A 17,635-nucleotide genomic window follows, 5' to 3' on the forward strand; every position below is an offset into this window, starting at 1 on the left:
ATCCCCTCTACCGCCTCAAGGGCAGTGTCCTAGAGCTTCAAACTTTCGGTCGGGGGATACAACTGGGGAAACAGACCAGTACCTCGCCCAGGCGGCCTCACCCGCTATGCTGAACAGGGGCCTTGTGAGGGGATGGGATAGACAAGGAAGAGGGAAGGAAGCGGCCGTGGCCTTAAGTTAGGTACCATCCCAACATTTGCCTGGAGGAGAAGTGGGAAACCACGGAAAACCACTTCCAGGATGGCTGAGATGGGAATCGAACCCACCTCTACTCAGTTGACCTCCCGAGGCTGAGTGGACCCCGTTCCAGCCCTCGTACCACTTTTCAAATTTCGTGGCAAAGCCGGAAATCGAACCCGGTCCTCCGGGGGTGGCAGCTAATCACACTAACCACTACACCACAGAGGCGGACTATTATTATTATTATTATTATTATTATTATTATTATTATTATTATTATTATTATTATTATTATTATTATTAGTATACATCAATCGAGATAGCCGTTGATATGGTATTAGAATTTCAGGCTGAAACATATTCAAAGTCATACTCATATTCATATTCAATTCAATAATAATAATGGCATGTGGCCTTCTAGGATTTCTTTCGAGCTGACGCGTTATAGACGACCTGCCCATCTGTGAGGACGGGGCCCTACCTATCAAGAATTCTAATGATGAAGACGGCACACTCACCCAGCCTCTGAGCCGTCGGAATTAACCAATGAAGGTTAAAATCCCTTACCCAGCCGGAAATCGAACCCGGGACCTCGTAGACCAAAGACCAGCACCCTAACCATTTAGCCACAGAACGAAACCGAATTTCAATGTGCCAGCATAAGTAATGCAGTTCGGAAGGCGGCAGTAAATGGAATACCCTACCTATTCGTAAATGTCAGGAGGAAAAAATGTCAGCCGATTAGAGTTTCTAAAGGTCAGTCGACTAAACTCGCTCGTAATTTGAAACAACAGCAGACAGACGTGTGTTCAACGCACGTAACTTCTAACCGCACCAAACACTAACGCTATTATTATATTTAACTAGCTAACGTACAGAATTTCTAACCTCACTTTTTCATTCGTCTGTGGAGTAGACAGTCCTATTCTATAAAAGTGGGAAGGAATATTTAGTGCATTGATCATGCTTTTCGCGGTGTGTTTGCAAAGTTTTTTCATCGTTATTTTGATGTACATTTGATTAAAATATACAAATGTGTGTGAGCTTTGAATGCACAGAACGTGAGACCAACCGAGGAGTTATGTGATACGAGAGGCAACGGATTCCGTAACCCCTGTGAGTGGAGGCGGTAGAATAAATCTATGGCCCCTGCATGTCGTAAGAGACGACTCAGGAGCTCTAAACTTGGGAGCGTGGGGTGGCGACCATGCGGTACTTTGCTGAGTCCTGGCATTCCTTCCAATCGTGATGGGCTCCTCACTTTCTTTTATCCTATCCGACCTCATGTTTAACTCTGGTTTTTTTCTGACCCCGACGGTACTATAGCAATCGAGGCGTAGGGAGTCCTTCATTTTCACTCCCGTCATTGCCCTTGTCTTGCTTTGGCCGATACATTCATTTCGAAATATCGGACCATTTCAATTTTTTCTCTTTGATTAGTGTTAATAGAGTATGGTTGCCTAGTTGTACTTCTTTTCAAAACAATAATCATCATCACCACCACCACCACCACCACCACCACCACCACCACGCGGCAGATTTTGACACGAAAGCCAAGAAGTATCGCTGAGGATGACGTTACGCTGACCACGTAACTCTCCAATGCAGGTCATCAGGATATAAAGCAGTTGGCATGCCAGGCCAAGGCCCCGAACGGGCTGTTGTACTAAAGATTTGTTGTTTCTTTGTTGCTATCAACCTTCAGTACAGAATGCAACTCCTTAGTCAACTACTGGCGTCTCACCAAGGTGGGCAGTCCGCCTCTGTGGTGTAGTGGTTAGTGTGATTAGGCGCCACCCCCGGAGGCCCGGATTCGATTCCTGCCTCTGCCACGAAGTTTCAAAAATGGTACGACGACTGGAACGGGGTTCACTCAGACTCGGGAGGTCAACTGAGCAGAGGGGCTTCGATTTCCACCTCAGCCATCCTCGAAGTGGTTGTCCGTGGTTTCCCATTTCTTCTCCAGACAAATGCCGGGATGGTACCTAACTTAAGACTACGGCTCTTTCCTTCCCTCTTCTTTGCCTATCCCTCCCAATATTCCCATCCCCTACAAGGCCCCTGTTCAGAACAGTAGGTGAGGTCGTCTGGGCGCGGAACTGGTCCTCCTCCCCAGTTTTATCTTTGACCAAACGTCTCACGCTCGAGGACACTGCCCTTGAGGCGGTGGAGGTGGGATCCTTCGCTGAGTCTATTAACACTAATCGGAAGGAAAATGGAAGAGATCAAGCAATTTGAAAAATGAAGGTATCGGTAAAAGAAAGGAACTCGAAGGGAGTGAAAATGAAAGACTTCCCAGGTCGGGGCTGGAAAAGAACAAGTGTTGACCAAGGAAGGTCGGATAGGAAAAATGAAATCAAGAAGCCTCACACAAGTAAGTGGAAGTAATATCAGACTCAGCTACGGAAACCGTGATTGCCAACCCACGATCCCAAGTTGAGGGGCCCTGATTTCCCTTTCAGTCGCCTCTTATGACAGGCAAGGGATAGGTAAGGTAAATGTTATTCTGCCCGAAGGCAGGTCCGAACCTCCGCAGAGCCGTTCCTGAGCCGGAGTTTACGTGCGGTAGGGTGGCCAGTTCCTTTCCGCTCCTCCATTCCCTTACCCCCCACCAACAGCGCGTGGCAACCCATCCAACTCCTGACCACGCCCAATGCTGCTCAACTTCGGAGATCTCACGGGATCCGGTGTTTCAACACGGCTACGGCCGTTGGCAGGCAAGGGATACCGTAGATGTTATTCTACCGCCCCCACCCACAGGGATGTTACAAAGGTGGCCGTGGTTCGAATCTCGAGATTCTTGAAATAAGTTAAAGTGAATTCGTGCCCTCGCCCCGAGGTAGTGCAGCTCTTTTAAGCCACATACCGATTCGAGGTGAGCTGCAGGTACCATTTTTTGTGACCATATACTAGACGTCATTATTTATTTACTTATTTAATCCGTTTGCCCTCCAGAGTTATTACCCTCGGGCTCAGCGAGGAATCCCAACTCTACTCCCTGAAGGGCATTGTCTTGGTGCGTGAGACATTTGGTAGGGGATACAACTGGGCTAGGAGGACCAGTACTTCGCCCAGGCGGCCGCACCTGCTATGCCGAAGAGGCGCCTTGTGTGGGAATGTGAAGATTGGAAGGCATGGGTAAGGAAGAGGAAATGAAGCGACCGTGGCCTTAAGTCAGGTACCATCCCAGCATTTCGGTGGAGAAGTGGAAAAACCACGGAAGCCACTTCGAGGATGACTGAGGAGGGAATCGAACACCCCTCTCCCGAGGCTGAGTGGAACCCGTTCCAGTGCTCGTAGCACGTTTCAAATTTCGTGCCAGAGCCGGGAATCTAACCCGGGCCCCCGATGATGGCAGCTAATAACGCTAAATGTTACATTACGGAGGTGGACATGTTTCAAATAATAGCCACGTGGCTGTGGTTCGGATTCCACATAAGATTGTCGGTTCCGTGGCTGTGATCACGATATCAGCAGTCGCGTAAACGTTTTATTTCTAGTGGTTTAACGTCGCACTAACACATTGAAGCTTTTCGACAACGCAAGGATGGGAAAGGGCTAGGATTTGGAAGGCCATGACCTTAATTAAGGTACAGCCCCGACATTTGCCTAGTATGAAAATGGGAAACCATCTTCAGCGTTACCAACGCGGACGGTGGGATGCGACCCTACCATCTCCTGAATGTTAGCTCACAGCTATGTTACCTTAACCCAGGGTTTCCCAAACATTTTGCATATCGCATTCATGTCCAAGTATCCCCTAGCCACAGAACATAATACTGAATTCAGTGAACAAAGAACTGAATTTTATAAGGTTACCGTGTTTGATTTTATTCGTATAATTTAGGACTAATATTTACTTTCCTTTAAATGTAAATGTAACTTCATTTACGTAAAGAGATATTATGTATGCATAGAAATTATAAAACATTGTGACACTTGGTTAATAACTAAAGCAGTCTGGATCTGGAGACGAGAAAAAATGAAAATCGACAGCCGGTTTCCCGTCATTCGACCGGGTCAAGAATGGAATGAATGAAGCCCCATCTAGCGGCGAGGATAGGAATTGTACCGGCTGCCGAAGCCAGTCGCACTCCTCTGGGGAAATGATTAATGGCTGACAGATGAAATGAAATGATACTGAAGAGCGTTGCTGGGATGAAAGATGACAGGGAAAACCGGAGTACCCGGAGGAAAACCTGTCCAGACGTACTTGAGAAAATTCACTTAGTAGGCTATTGTTGTTGGATCAGTGGGACGGAGGATGCTGTTTTCCAAAAACCAAGCGTTTTACAAGCGTAGTCACTCGAACTGAAGATCAGCCTCTACTTTAGTTCCGTTTCTGTACTTCGTTTTCATTCGTGTGCGAGCAGAAAAGGTACACTCGCACAGGTATGTTGTCACGAAAAGCATTGAACGCAGTGTTTCCTTTCTAGAAATTGTAAGATATAGGGGATTTCATGGACCCAAACGTCGATCAGAGACGTGGAGTTGTGATACAAGGTCTTCACAAGATACTGCCAACTTGTACCCATTTATTGGCCAATAATTGCATTTACTTCCACACAGTAAAAACATATGTCCCTAAATCTACAATAATGATCTATGAATTCTGTTTGTGCAATAAAATTTCGCTCTTTAAATACAACTTACATTATCATTGCGGACCTCTTGGATTATCATCGCGGCCCATCAGGGATCCGCGGTCCACAGTTTGGGAATGCCTGCCTTAACCCCTCGTTCGGTCTCATAAAAGTACAACCTTGCTTGGTTGACTGATGCGTATCTAAGTATGCATGTTCATGCAAGCTGGTTTAACTAAACGAGAGTTAAATAAAGAAAAGGTGAAAGTTCTGTCATGTTCATGTCTGACTCTCTTGCATGGAGGAACTGGAATACTGGGAGAATTATGTTCAACTTCTGTCATTAAATCATAATCAAAGTCGGCTAAACTACCGTGAGGCACAAGTAGGTCCGATTGTGTTACATGTGAACCGTGACATAGCTCAGGTTATAAGTAGGAGTTGAGAAGATCGGTGTTCTCAGTAGAATTTTCCAGATAGCGCAGGTAATATGGATATCTACAGCAGGTGAGTAAGTTCTTTAATTCAAATTATAGCGAATAAAAGAGATTAAATATTGTTTTGCTATTTGCTTTACGTCGCACCGACACAGACAGGCCTTATGGCGACGATAGGACAGGAAAGACCTAGGAATGGGAAGGAAGCGGCCGTGGCCTTAATTAAGGTATAGCCCCAGCATTTGCCTGGTGTGAAAATGGGAAACCACGGAAAACCATCTTCAGGGCCCCGACAGTGGGATTCGAACCCAATATCTCCAGGATGCGAGCTCACAGCTGCGCGCCCCTAACCGCACGGCCAAATCGCCCGGGAAAGAAATCTTTGGCTTCCTAGATGAGCACACTGAATTATAGTAATATAAATTATAGCCCGGCTGAGTAGCTCAGATGGTAGAGCGTTTTTCTTCTGGTCTAAGTTGACGGGTATTTGAAGGTGTTCGAATACGTCAACCTACAGTAGTGTCGGTAGATTTACTGGCACGAAAACATCTCCTGTAGGACGAAATTCTGGTACTTCGGCGTTACTGAAAACCGTACGCGTAGTTAGTGGGGCGTAAAACAACTACTACTATTATTTTATCTTTAGAAGTTTACGGCTATTAGACACCACAATAAGCAACATTTACACATTTTATTGCAGCCCAGTATCGTTATATTCTCCCTCTTGTAGCCTCTCTCCTTTCTGCTGTCCACCCGTTGCTCTGCTATTCTTCTTCACGAAAGCCCTTGAAGTTATTGATCTGGTGTTGGTACTTGGTTCTCTTAACAACTTCTTCATGAATTAGTCCAATTTTTTTCAGATCCTCCATTCCCTCCCTGATCCACTTATCACATACGTTAGGTCTACTATCGAGTATGGTAAAAATTTCGTAGTCAACCGCTTGTCTTCCATTCTAAATAGATGGCCATAGAACTTGAGTCGTCGCTTCTTGATGGATATCATCAGTCGTTCGGTTTTCTGATAAAGGTCTTCTCGTCCTCGCAACCTGTATTGTCCAGCCACGATCATTGGGCCCATTATCTTTCGTAGGATCTTCCCCTCAAACTTCTCTGCTTCTCTCAGACCAGCCTTTCCAGTAACCCAGAGTAATTCACTTCCATAGAGACATTCGGTTTTAATCACCGTGCTGTAATGTTTATTATTATTATTATTATTATTATTATTATTATTATTATTATTATTATTAGCCACCCCCAGAGGCCCGGGTTCGATTTCCGGCTCTGCAACAAAATTTGAAAATTGGTACGAGATCTAGAACAGGGTCTACTTTGCCTCGGGAGGTCATCTGTGTAGAGGGGCGTTCGATTCCCACCTTTGCCATCTTCGAATTTGTTTTACGTGGTTTCCCACTTCTCCTCCCGGCAAATACCGTGATGGTACCTAACTTAAGGCCACGGCCGCTTCCTTCCCTCTTCCTTATTCATCCCTTTCAATACCCCCCGCCCCCACCAACAAGAACGCTGTTCATCACAGCAGGTGAAGCTGCCTGGACGAGGACGAGGTACCGGTCATCCTCCCCGGTTGTATCCCCAACCCAAAGTCTCACGCTCCAGGATACTGACCTTTAGGTGGTAGAGGTGGGATCCCTCGCTGAGTCCGAGGGGAAAACCAACCCTGAAGGGTAAACAGATTAAGAAAGGAAGAAAGAATACGGAATTTATGACAAGCAGTGATATATGTGATACTGAACTTTTGTAATTGGATTAATTTGTGCATTAGTCAGTATTGTGATAATGGCATTTTAGTCGAAACCGACTTTCAACGTTTTAGGTCGTGTTACGTACATTTAGTACGTGTTGAAGAGCTGTTAAGTACAGAACAAAAATGGCCAACCAGACACCAGTGGGATACGAACCCACAACCTCCCGATTTCGCGTCGGTTGCTCTGCCAGTTCAGCTATGGTGGCCTAGGCCATCTTTGTTCTGTTGGAAAGGATCTGAGCTACAGGTCTGGTACTACTACCATCTCACTGTAGAGTGCGTTTAAGTTGCCCGTTGAGGGCAAGTCAATGAATATTGAATTTTCACGACCGCATTGTAGTCGAAACCGACTTTCAACCTAATAAGTCTTGTTACGTACATTTAGTACGTGTTGAAGAGATGTTAAGTACAGAACAAAAATGGCCAACCAGACACCAGCAACCGACGCGAAATCGGGAGGTTGTGGGTTCGTATCCCACTGGTGTCTGGTTGGCCATTTTTGTTCTGTACTTAACATCTCTTCAACACGTACTAAATGTACGTAACACGACCTAATAGGTTGAAAGTCGGTTTCGACTACAATGCGGTCGTGAAAATTCAATATTCAATGGCATTTTACTTGAGCTGGAAATGCAGAGGCGCCATTCTGTGTGTAGATGGATAGTGATGGACAGTGCTGCAATTAGGAGGAGAAACTATTCAACAAGTATTTTCATTGCGATCAAAAGTTTCTGTTCGACAGCCGTACAATCCTGAATCGGATATGCCAATCGTGACCAGCACGGAACTTGGTGCACCATTCCACAGCGGTGGTTTTTGACAGGCTGCCCCATACCCAGTCTTCATTCTCCGATGGATGTCCGCCTGTGTTGTCCTTCGGGAGCCAAAAACAGAAAAACAGCACTTTGGGCCTGTTTGGACGCATTTGGTAATAATGTTGCCATAGTTCACGTGGTCGCATTTAACGCACGCAACTCGGTACGACACGACTGCCACACTAATCCCTTTGCTTCTTTTTTCTTCGGGGCGGGGGGGCGCTCACCCCGCGTGGCAATTGATTCAATATACATTGAATCCGATATGCTATTAATACTAAGTAAAGATATACCAGGGAGGAGTGGAAAAGGTACTACAGGAGTGCCTGCCTGTTTGCACGTCAGACGCGTTACAAGGCAAGGTTTGTGTTACGTAGATGGTGTTGAGGTGTGGCATTAAGGGTCAGGAAAAACCACATAGGCAGAAAAAGAAAGAGCCTACATGTAAAACCTGACAAATTTTGATAGCACATGCAAAAGGATGTGGTCTCTGGATAGGTCCACGTGTTTTTGTTAGCTGAGAAAAGGTATCAGGCACCAGCCATGTGCCATAATCTCGCCATTCCAGTTATCAGGGTATTAGTTCGTCTGGGCACTGCCGTGACTAGAGGGGGCCTTGTCGGTTGCGGAGCCATGCGTCAAGTAACACTAGGGGCCGCCGTACAGCGCCACCTCCTTGCGGTCCCGCGTACCAATTCTCCGATCCTGGAGAATGAAACCAAGCCGCCAGGCGGGGGTCTCCTGGATGGGGGGTGAGTCATGGCGCCGGGCCTCCTTCCTCTCTGCCCGCGCCATGGCGCGAAACACAGGGCAACTGCGATGAGAGGCCGGATGGCTCCCCGCTCAGTTGGCGCCTCTTTAAGTGCCGCGCAGGCCGTGTAGTGGTGATCACCCCCACAACGGTTGCACCTCACTAAGAGCCCACACCTCTCCTGCCGGTGGCCCCACCTCAGGCAGCGGAAACACTGCAAGTACTGCCTAGGGGGACGTGTCGGTCTCATCTGATTGCCGCGTCCCGCTGAGGTCCTCTCCTGATTGGCTGCTCGGTCGGCTGCTATCCTGAGAGCAGTCCTGGGTTGCTCCTGGGCAGCCCTCTCCTGGTGGGTTGGCGTCGTCTTCCTCCTCCTTTTCTAGGGGGTGCGTCTGCTTCCCCGGGGGTTGGGGGTCTCTTCTAGGCAGGGGAGGAGGCCTCGTCTTGGTGGCCCTCCTCCCAGCCTGGTGACTCTGGGGTTGCTGGTGGTCCCGCTATAGAGACGGCGTCTTCCTCCTCCTGGCTGACGGCTGTGGCGTCGGTATGTTCCGACACCCGACTGCGTTCCCTGTCCTGTAGGGCGCACATCGATGTCTGCACCTCGACTGACACGCTGGCAGGCCGGGCCTGGATAGCAGCCTCCGAACGCCAGGGGGCGTCCTCCTCTACTGCCGTGTTGCCGTCCACCGTCTGGAGTGCCCTCCTGGATTGCGCTCTGGTGGTAGACCCTTCATGATAGGCCTTGGTCTGCGTCCACCTCGCAGAGGTGGTCTTTGAGGGAGCGGACTGCGTCCACTTCGTAGTGCCGAGCCGCTCGGCCTGGGTTGCACAGTCGCGGCACCAGGGGGCGGCATGTTCCACCTCCGTGGTGGCGTCGCTGGTCTCCGGCGTGGACGAGAGGACTAAGTCGGTATTAAGCGCCTTATTCCTCGTCCATCGGTCCTTACTGGCCGTCTGACTGGCAGTTGAGCTGGTCTCCGTCTCCGTCTCCGTCTGCGGCCTCCTCCTCAGGGCGCTGGCGTTCGTCTCTGGCACGCCGTCACTCCCTGATAGTCGGACGACCTGAAACAGACTAGAGAGCTCGTTCTCCTCGTTGCGCATCCGCTCCTTGTCGTGATGATTGATGATGCGGCCTCCTGGTAGAAAGCTCTCCACGGACATGGCCATCGTGATCTTCTTGCCTCCGTAGGAAGGGCGCCGCATTATGTCCAGGACTAGGCCCCGTTCAGAACGTACAGGGTGCCCTGGCCTGTAGTAGACGAGCAGCGCCTCGTACTCCAACTCCGTGTAGCCCTCGGAGAAGAAGAAGCCGTTAGGGGGTCACACCTGTCCCTGTACGGATCCGTCTCCACCTCGATCTCCGGCGCCTCCTGCTCTGGCACTGGTGGCGGTGTCTCCGGTTCCGTGCCGTCCTCCGTCGCTGGTCTGGGTCACATGAAGAGGCATCGGAGTAAGCGCCCGCACTCGAACGGAGCTTCTTGGGGCGTCATTGCCTCCATCTGGCTGCCCTGTCCGTCCGCCGTAGTCATCCTGAAATAAACCTCCTGAAAGAGAAAGCGAGCACTGAGAAGTGCTACAGCTCAGACAAAGCTCTTTCGAAAGTGTACCAACAAGTACATCTGCCTGACTAGCACTTGGAAAGTACATATCGCCTGACGAGGAGAGATGAGTCAGCGGGAAGCACGTACGTCCGCTCGCTGTGACTGCCAACTCGTCCTCTGATCCCTTTGCTTTTTCGGGGGGGCCCGTAGTCCGCTCCCCCCAGCCCCCCATCACCAGCACCACATGGCAATCGACTCTATTCTGCATAGTCTCCGACATGCTAGTAGTTGTAAGAAGAAAAAAGATAGCAGGGAGGAGTGGGAGTGTGATACTACAGGAGTATCTGCCTGTCCCCATGCTCAGCATGTTACCAGGCCAGATGTGGTGATGGGTATCAGTACCGGTGTAATCGGGTAATAAGGGTCAGGACAAAACCACATAGGCGGAAATAGAAGGATGCCTACATGTAAAGCCTTCTTGGCACTGCGGGATTCCATGCGCGTGTCCAGTGGCGTCTGGGATTTGGGACTACAGGAAAAGTCCCATTGTCCAGTTGCCAGTGTTCCGTGGTGCCAAACTTCCATTTACAGAGAAGGGATAAGCCAAGCCTGCTGTGAAGCTGGGGTTAACGTTTTCTTAAACGTCTTCTTCTTATCTTAACCCTTGGGTGTGTTCCGGCGTTGCGGTGGTGGTCACTCATGTCACTTCAATTCTAGAGATAAACATGAACATACAAGAACATACAAGTTGGATAATATAATGATTATTGTACACTAAGTTTGAGTGCGGGCTCGGGGTACCGCTCTCTTGTCGCTGCATCCAATCTTATGTGATTGTTGTCTGTGTGCTTCTTGAGGTGCAGGTCGCCTGTTTTTCTCTCGCGTTACTGAAACATATACAAATACACAGAAAACAAAGAAATACAAGAAAAGGAAAACATGCTATATATACAGGTTTCTGTTTTTTTGTTTTTTTTTTTTTTTGTTTTTGGTGATGTCTGAGTGGTGCCCATTTGCATATTTTTGGTGTGGTGGACGCCTTAGAAGGGGTGGGGCGAGACCATTATCTTCTATTCCTGTGGCTGAATAGTATGTGTTGTGGCGTGGGGTACTTTTTGTATTGGTCTGGGTCATACCTTCCAATTCTCCTGATTCAGGGATTGATTCTGTTTCCCCACGCCTTGGTGTACATTCGTAGCGTTTGCTTTCTAAAGTTGCGTTTACACTAAGCGCAATTATTTCGCGAGGGAATTGAGCCTAGTGTAGACGCTTCCTCACCCCTGAGTAATTGCGGAGTGAGGGCCCTCGCTGCGAGCCAGAGCCTTGTCGGTTTTTGTCCGCGCATCAAAGGGTTTCGCTCATCGAATTTCGCTCAGTGTAAACGTGGTCCCCAAAGTTGCGCGAAGGATGAATCATGAACAGTGCTTGCAGCTCATCGAGCTCTATAAAAATCGAGATTTTATGTGGAATCCGAAAAACAAAAACTATTTCATTCGCAATAAAAGAGAAGATGCGTGGAAGGAAATTAGTTATCAACTAAACTTTCCTATTTCTACAGTGAAAGGGAAGATGAAAGCTCTACTGGGATCATATCAGAAAGAAAATAAGATCAGAGTCACTGGATCAGGTAATCAATTACTATTGGTTTATAATGCAAAATTGTGTCATTTAATTACTTTTTTGAACCTACCGGTACCTATTTTGAAGCATTCTTGGGTCATTGTGAAGAACTTACACTGACCGGCACGAAGAACGCAACACTTCAATTTCTTACAAAACTGAAATTTAACTTTATGACACTAATCTACTATATGATGATGATGAAATAATGTAGCGGCTGGAGGGACAAAACAAGTTGGCTGCAAAACCGGAACTAAAGCTTTCAGGCTTGTCGAAGGCGGCTCGCCCCAATCGCGCTATTTTTCGCTCTGAATTGCGCTCTGTTTTGGGTAGTGCGAAATTTCACTTGAAGCGAGTAAGTTTCGCCCGAGCGACTTTCGCGAGGGAGTTTCACTAGTGTAAACGCAGCTTAAGATGTCGTATAGAGCGAGTGATTGTTAGAGTGCGTAGGTCCTTTGTTGCCATTCCGTAAAGGAGTTTCGCCACTGCCCGCAGATATCGTCCTCTAATCCCTTTGCCTACGTGTCCGTGCTTATGTACCCGCATCGGAGTCACGCTACGTTGCAAGTCCGATGCAGCAAGCCCACAAACGGAAACGTTTTGATCACGCCTTATACTTTAATCCTGCTGGGCGAATTCAAGTTAAAATGCTGCATTTTTAATCTTTGTCGTTGGATTCCGGCAAGTTATAGAACTCCTGCAAGTTATAGAACTCCTGCGGGACAAAATTCAGACACCTCACCATTACTTAAAAACTATAGCAATTGAAGAGACCTTAAATAATTACGTTATCATCACTTCCCAGATACAAGTAGTTCAACAGAATAACTAATACCGCAGCGTCTGATCCAGAAGAGACAGCTGGAACCAGCGTCCATACTCCACGCTATAATTATAGGAACGGCTGTCTTTGCACAGGCGGTGGTAATGGTAAAGTTTCTCCTGAAGTTACAATAGAGGGAAACTTAAAAACAATAACTCTTAAGTCAGTGGAGGAACCTCTGTTATGTCACAATAGCCTGGAAAAGGATATCAACAAAGTCACATCACACTTCCTAAGCTGATTACAGCGCCTGATTCTCGTATTTAGGTACAGCTTAACACTGAGAAAGATTCTGTTAAGCCGCAGGCAAGATTAAGTCTGCTATACACCGCTATCAGTAAAATAATCCCTTCCTTACTCTGAAGACCGCAAGCTTCCCACGGGTTCTATTGTATTCCGTCAAGAAACTTGTTGGCATTACCCAGAGAACATACACAGAGTAATTTACATAGATCTACCGTCTCTGCTGAAGTTCATTTCTAGATAAAGAGTGTCTTACAAACTTCGATTCCTTTCTCATTAACTTACCTACAAACTTACCTCAAATGAAAAATTGTCTCTAAAAGAAATGTTATCTGTATAGGAAAGTTAAAGAAAAGTACAGTACATGTACAGTAGTGAATGAATTGCCGGTACTCAAAACATCGATACTCTCCATGCCTGTAATAAAAGACGTGGTATTATTTTGAGTTTCAATCACGTGAAACATGATAACCTACAGGGGAAAGTATATTTTTCACACCGAGTGAGTTGGCCGTGCGGTTAGATTCGCGCAGCTGTGAGCTTGCATTCGGGAAATAATTGGTTCGAAACCCCACTGTCGGCAGCCCTGAAGATAGTTTTCCGTGGTTTGCCACTTTAAGACCAGGCTGTACCTTAGTTAAGGTCATGGCTGTTTCCTTCCAATTCCTAGCCCTTTCCTATCCCATCGTCGCCAACAGACAAGAGCTTACAAACAGTACATGTCAAGCTGACAGGCCTATAATTAACCGCTTTATGTTTGTCGCCCTTTCCCTTGTACACTGGGACTAATCTTGCAACTCTCCATTCATTTGGTATCGCTCCTTCATGCAAACAGTAATGAAATAAGTATTTCATATATGCCACTATATCCCAAACCATAGCCAGAAATCTTATCAACCCCAGCCGCCTTGCTAGCTTTCAACTTTTGTATCTTTTGTAAATATCTTTATTATCATAGGAAAATTTCAGTAATTCGCCAGCATTAGTCATTTCTTCTATCTTTATATCCAAGTACATTTACATACGGCTGACTGAGCACTTCTGTCTTCTTTAAGTCCTTGCATATACACTCTCATTGTCCATTAACGTTCCCTGGACTCTCCTTCCCGGAACCTGTTTCTGTCTAGTATCTATACACATCCTTCCACTGTTCCCTTAAATTCGTATGGCTGCCAATTATGTTTTGTCATTATTATGTTATCTTTAGCTGCCTTTCTCACTTAATTCAGTTTCCTAGTAATCCCCAAACTCTCCTTTCTCTCGCAGTGTTACCGATGCTGCTTTATGGTGTTGAAGGCTGGACTCTAAATGCTTCCTTAATGAACCGACCGTAGGCTTTTGAAAATGTGAATGTATCGCAGAATATTACAGATCCTACGGGTATGCTTCGTCTCCAGCGAGAAGATATTACGTCATACGAAGTCTAAACCCTCACAAAACGTAGGAATGCAACCTATTTCGGTCATATCTTCCGAAATGACAAATTTAGCCCGATATAACTGATCGTAGGACGAAAACATGGGTGTGGGAGTGGGGGTGGGGCACAGAACCTTCAACAGTGGTTCGAAATTACGATACAACATTTTCGATACCTATGTATGCAAGGAGGGGGGGGGGGCTGCAGAAGGAAAACAATTGCAATTTCTTTTACATCGCACCGACACAGACAGGTCTTATAATGACGATGGGCTAGGAAATGGCTAGGAGTGGGAAGGAAGCGGCCGTGGCCTTCATCAAGGCATAGCCCCAGCATTTACCTGGTGTGAAAACGGGAAACCACGAAAAACCTTCTTCAAGGCTGTCGGACAGTGGGGTTCGAACCCACTAACTCCCGAATGCAAGCTCACAGCTACGCAACCCTAAACGCACGGCCAACCCGCTCGGTAGAGAACAAGAAGGAAAAAAGAAAAGGAAGGGAACATTTGGGCATTTTCCTGTAAGTGAAGCGGAAGAGCGCAGAACTCTTGTTTAGGATATACGTGGGCAATGAGAGAGCCCCGATCCTTGAGCTAATGGTGTGAGAACGGGAAGAGCCGAGAGCAGCTGACTTCTAACAGTTTGTGCTGTAAAGACTAGATGGCGCAGTCCGGCTCCATGGTCAAATGGTTAGCGTGCTGGCCTTTGGTCACAGGGGTCCCGGCTTCAATTCCAGGCAGGTTCAGGATTTTTAACCACAATTGGTTAATTCCGCTGGCACGGGGGCTAGGTGTATGTGTCGTCTTCATCATCATTTCATCCTCATCACGATGTGCAGATTACCTACGGCCATCAAATCAAAAGATCTGCACCTGGCGAACCGAACCTGTCCTTGGACACTCCAGGCACTAAAAGCCACACGCCGTTGCATTTAGATGGCGCAAGCATAGCCACAGCAATTCACGTGCCTGAGTACTCGTATATTATGTTTACGCTATACAATTGTTCAGTTCGTTCGTCGTTCATTGCTTTGTTGCACTCCTCCTGGCTTACAGCATTTACATAACTACAGGTAGTAGGCAAAGCAGTATTTAGTTATCACATGTAGAAATAATCAATTCTGTTTCCTATGCATAACGTACTGATATGAATATGTAATTAAACGTTTTACTTAGCACATGGCGTTTGTATACATAAAACAAATATTTTACACAACATAACTTGTTTGGTTACCTCACCATAATTTACTGCTCAGGATAGAACGAGACATTAGGCAATGCAACTGTTGAAATCTGTTTAGATACGCACTCCTTTAACTACTTGTAACCGAGAGCCGTACAAGCAGCTGCTAGGCTGTACTCTGCTCCTTTACCTGTCTGAACTAGAGCGCTACTCATTGAGCCGAATTGCGCCCACCTTTACATTAGCGAGTAGTTTTAACCCAGTTCTCTTTTCAATTGTGTTGCCTAGGCCTGAGTGTACACTGCTCCAGTCCCACAAACCAGTTTAAAAGTCGTGACAGAGACAGGAATCGAACCAGGGGTAACAAGATGAAAGGGATGTTCGTAAATCAACTTCATTTCGAGGGAATATGCACGACAATTAATTGTGAACATAAATTTCAATTTATCATGATCGAATGCTGATCCGATAAAAACGCAGAAGAATAAAAGCAAGGTACATGAATACCACAGAGAATAGTTCTGCGTTCTTGTCATCCGCTCTCTTCAACTTAACGTGAATCATATTCTAGACCAGGGATGGCAAACCTTTTCCGACTAGTGTGTCAATTAAGGTCGTGTCTATTATTTTCTATTGTCTAGCTTGCCATAGGTTATGTTCCTTTCAAAATCATCATGAAGACCCCTCATTTGACTTATTTTAGTTATTAGACTGCATTACGTACAAATCCATTACTGAATGTATCATGATTTCATTTTGCAAACATCATTGAGTATTACATTTTAAAAACAGGCAAATTTTAGGAATAAAATGTACTTCTTTAATGAAAACTAGCGGCGAGGATAGGAATTGTGCCGCACTCATCTGGGGCAATGATTAATGACTGCCTCCGCTTTGTCCAGCACAAATCTCACATGGAGTGACCAGGATTTTAACCCCAGAACTCAGTGGTGAGAGGCCACGGAGGCTCTGCTTTAAGTTAATAAAATTTGTAAAAAATATGATCATAGAATTAATTGTAACTTAAAACGTAATGTTTGCTAGTATGTTGTGTGGCGTGCCACACAAATCGTGTTTGCGTGTCACCTATCCGTTTTCTAGATGGACTGAACGTGGGTACTCTCATCTCAAGCACGCGGAATGCTAAAGCAAGGAAAACAATATTCGCTTACGTCAAATATTTCTTATGTTTCCGATCGTATCCATGATATCTCAAAGCACACGCGTTTCAAAACACACGAGTATTACACCTACCAAAACACACGGATTATAATATTCCAAGAAAGGATCCAATAAGGATTGTTGTTTACTTGGATCAGTTTCAAAATACACAAGCTGGGCCAGCACTCTTTTGAACAAATACAGTTTCACTCTATGCACATGATTTAAAATGTGGGTTTGAGATGAAACATTGATCTATGAGTGTTACAAATTCAAAATTCCTTTCGCCGCTGCACAAACTTTTAAAACCCGCTAAATCTGTCAGTTTTATAAATCCATTGGTCTAATATGTCAGGGATGCGTAGTAAAAAGCCTGTTCGAAGTGAGTGTTCCCTCACAGAGCGAAGGTGCTGTTTCGTGAAATCCCATTGACCTAACAGCAATAACCAGGAATATCTACAACAAAAAGTGTTTATCTAAATACAACACTACAACACAGTAGTCAAACTGGAATGCCTATACGCGAGTGAATGTCTAGTACTGAACTACAAGCTGAATACTGGAAATAAAAATTATACGAAAAATACTCGGTACACTAAGCACTACGGCGCTTTGAAAATCAAGAAGGAATGATGAAATATACCGGAACATTGAAAACATAACAGTTACAATGCGTAAAAGGTGATTGATATTTTTTGGACATTTATACAGAATGGATGACAACAGGTTAACCAAACAAATCTTCATATAGGCCCTAACTTTGGAACAAGAAGTCAACAACAACAACAACCTGGATTCATGAAGTCACGAAAGATTTGGAAAGAAACAACGGAACAGAAGAAGAAGCAACAGAGAGAGACTTTTGGAAAGAGAGTGTTAGAAATGGAACGATTCCAAGGTCGGGAAGGAAAGAAAACAGTTTCAAAATGGTCCGAGGAGAGGAAAAGGAGATGAAGGAGTATTGGAGGAAAGAAAGGGAACAACAAAGCCTAGCTGTACCTCCCCATAAAACAAGAGTCACTCCCATCACCACATCGTTCATCGCGGTAAGGACAGAAAAATTATTTCTTGGACGACAAGACTCCAGCACCGATGTACTGTTAATAGTGTTGCGTGCCACC

This window comes from Anabrus simplex, chromosome 1, assembly GCF_040414725.1.
Source record: "Anabrus simplex isolate iqAnaSimp1 chromosome 1, ASM4041472v1, whole genome shotgun sequence".
Taxonomy (NCBI): domain Eukaryota; kingdom Metazoa; phylum Arthropoda; class Insecta; order Orthoptera; family Tettigoniidae; genus Anabrus; species Anabrus simplex.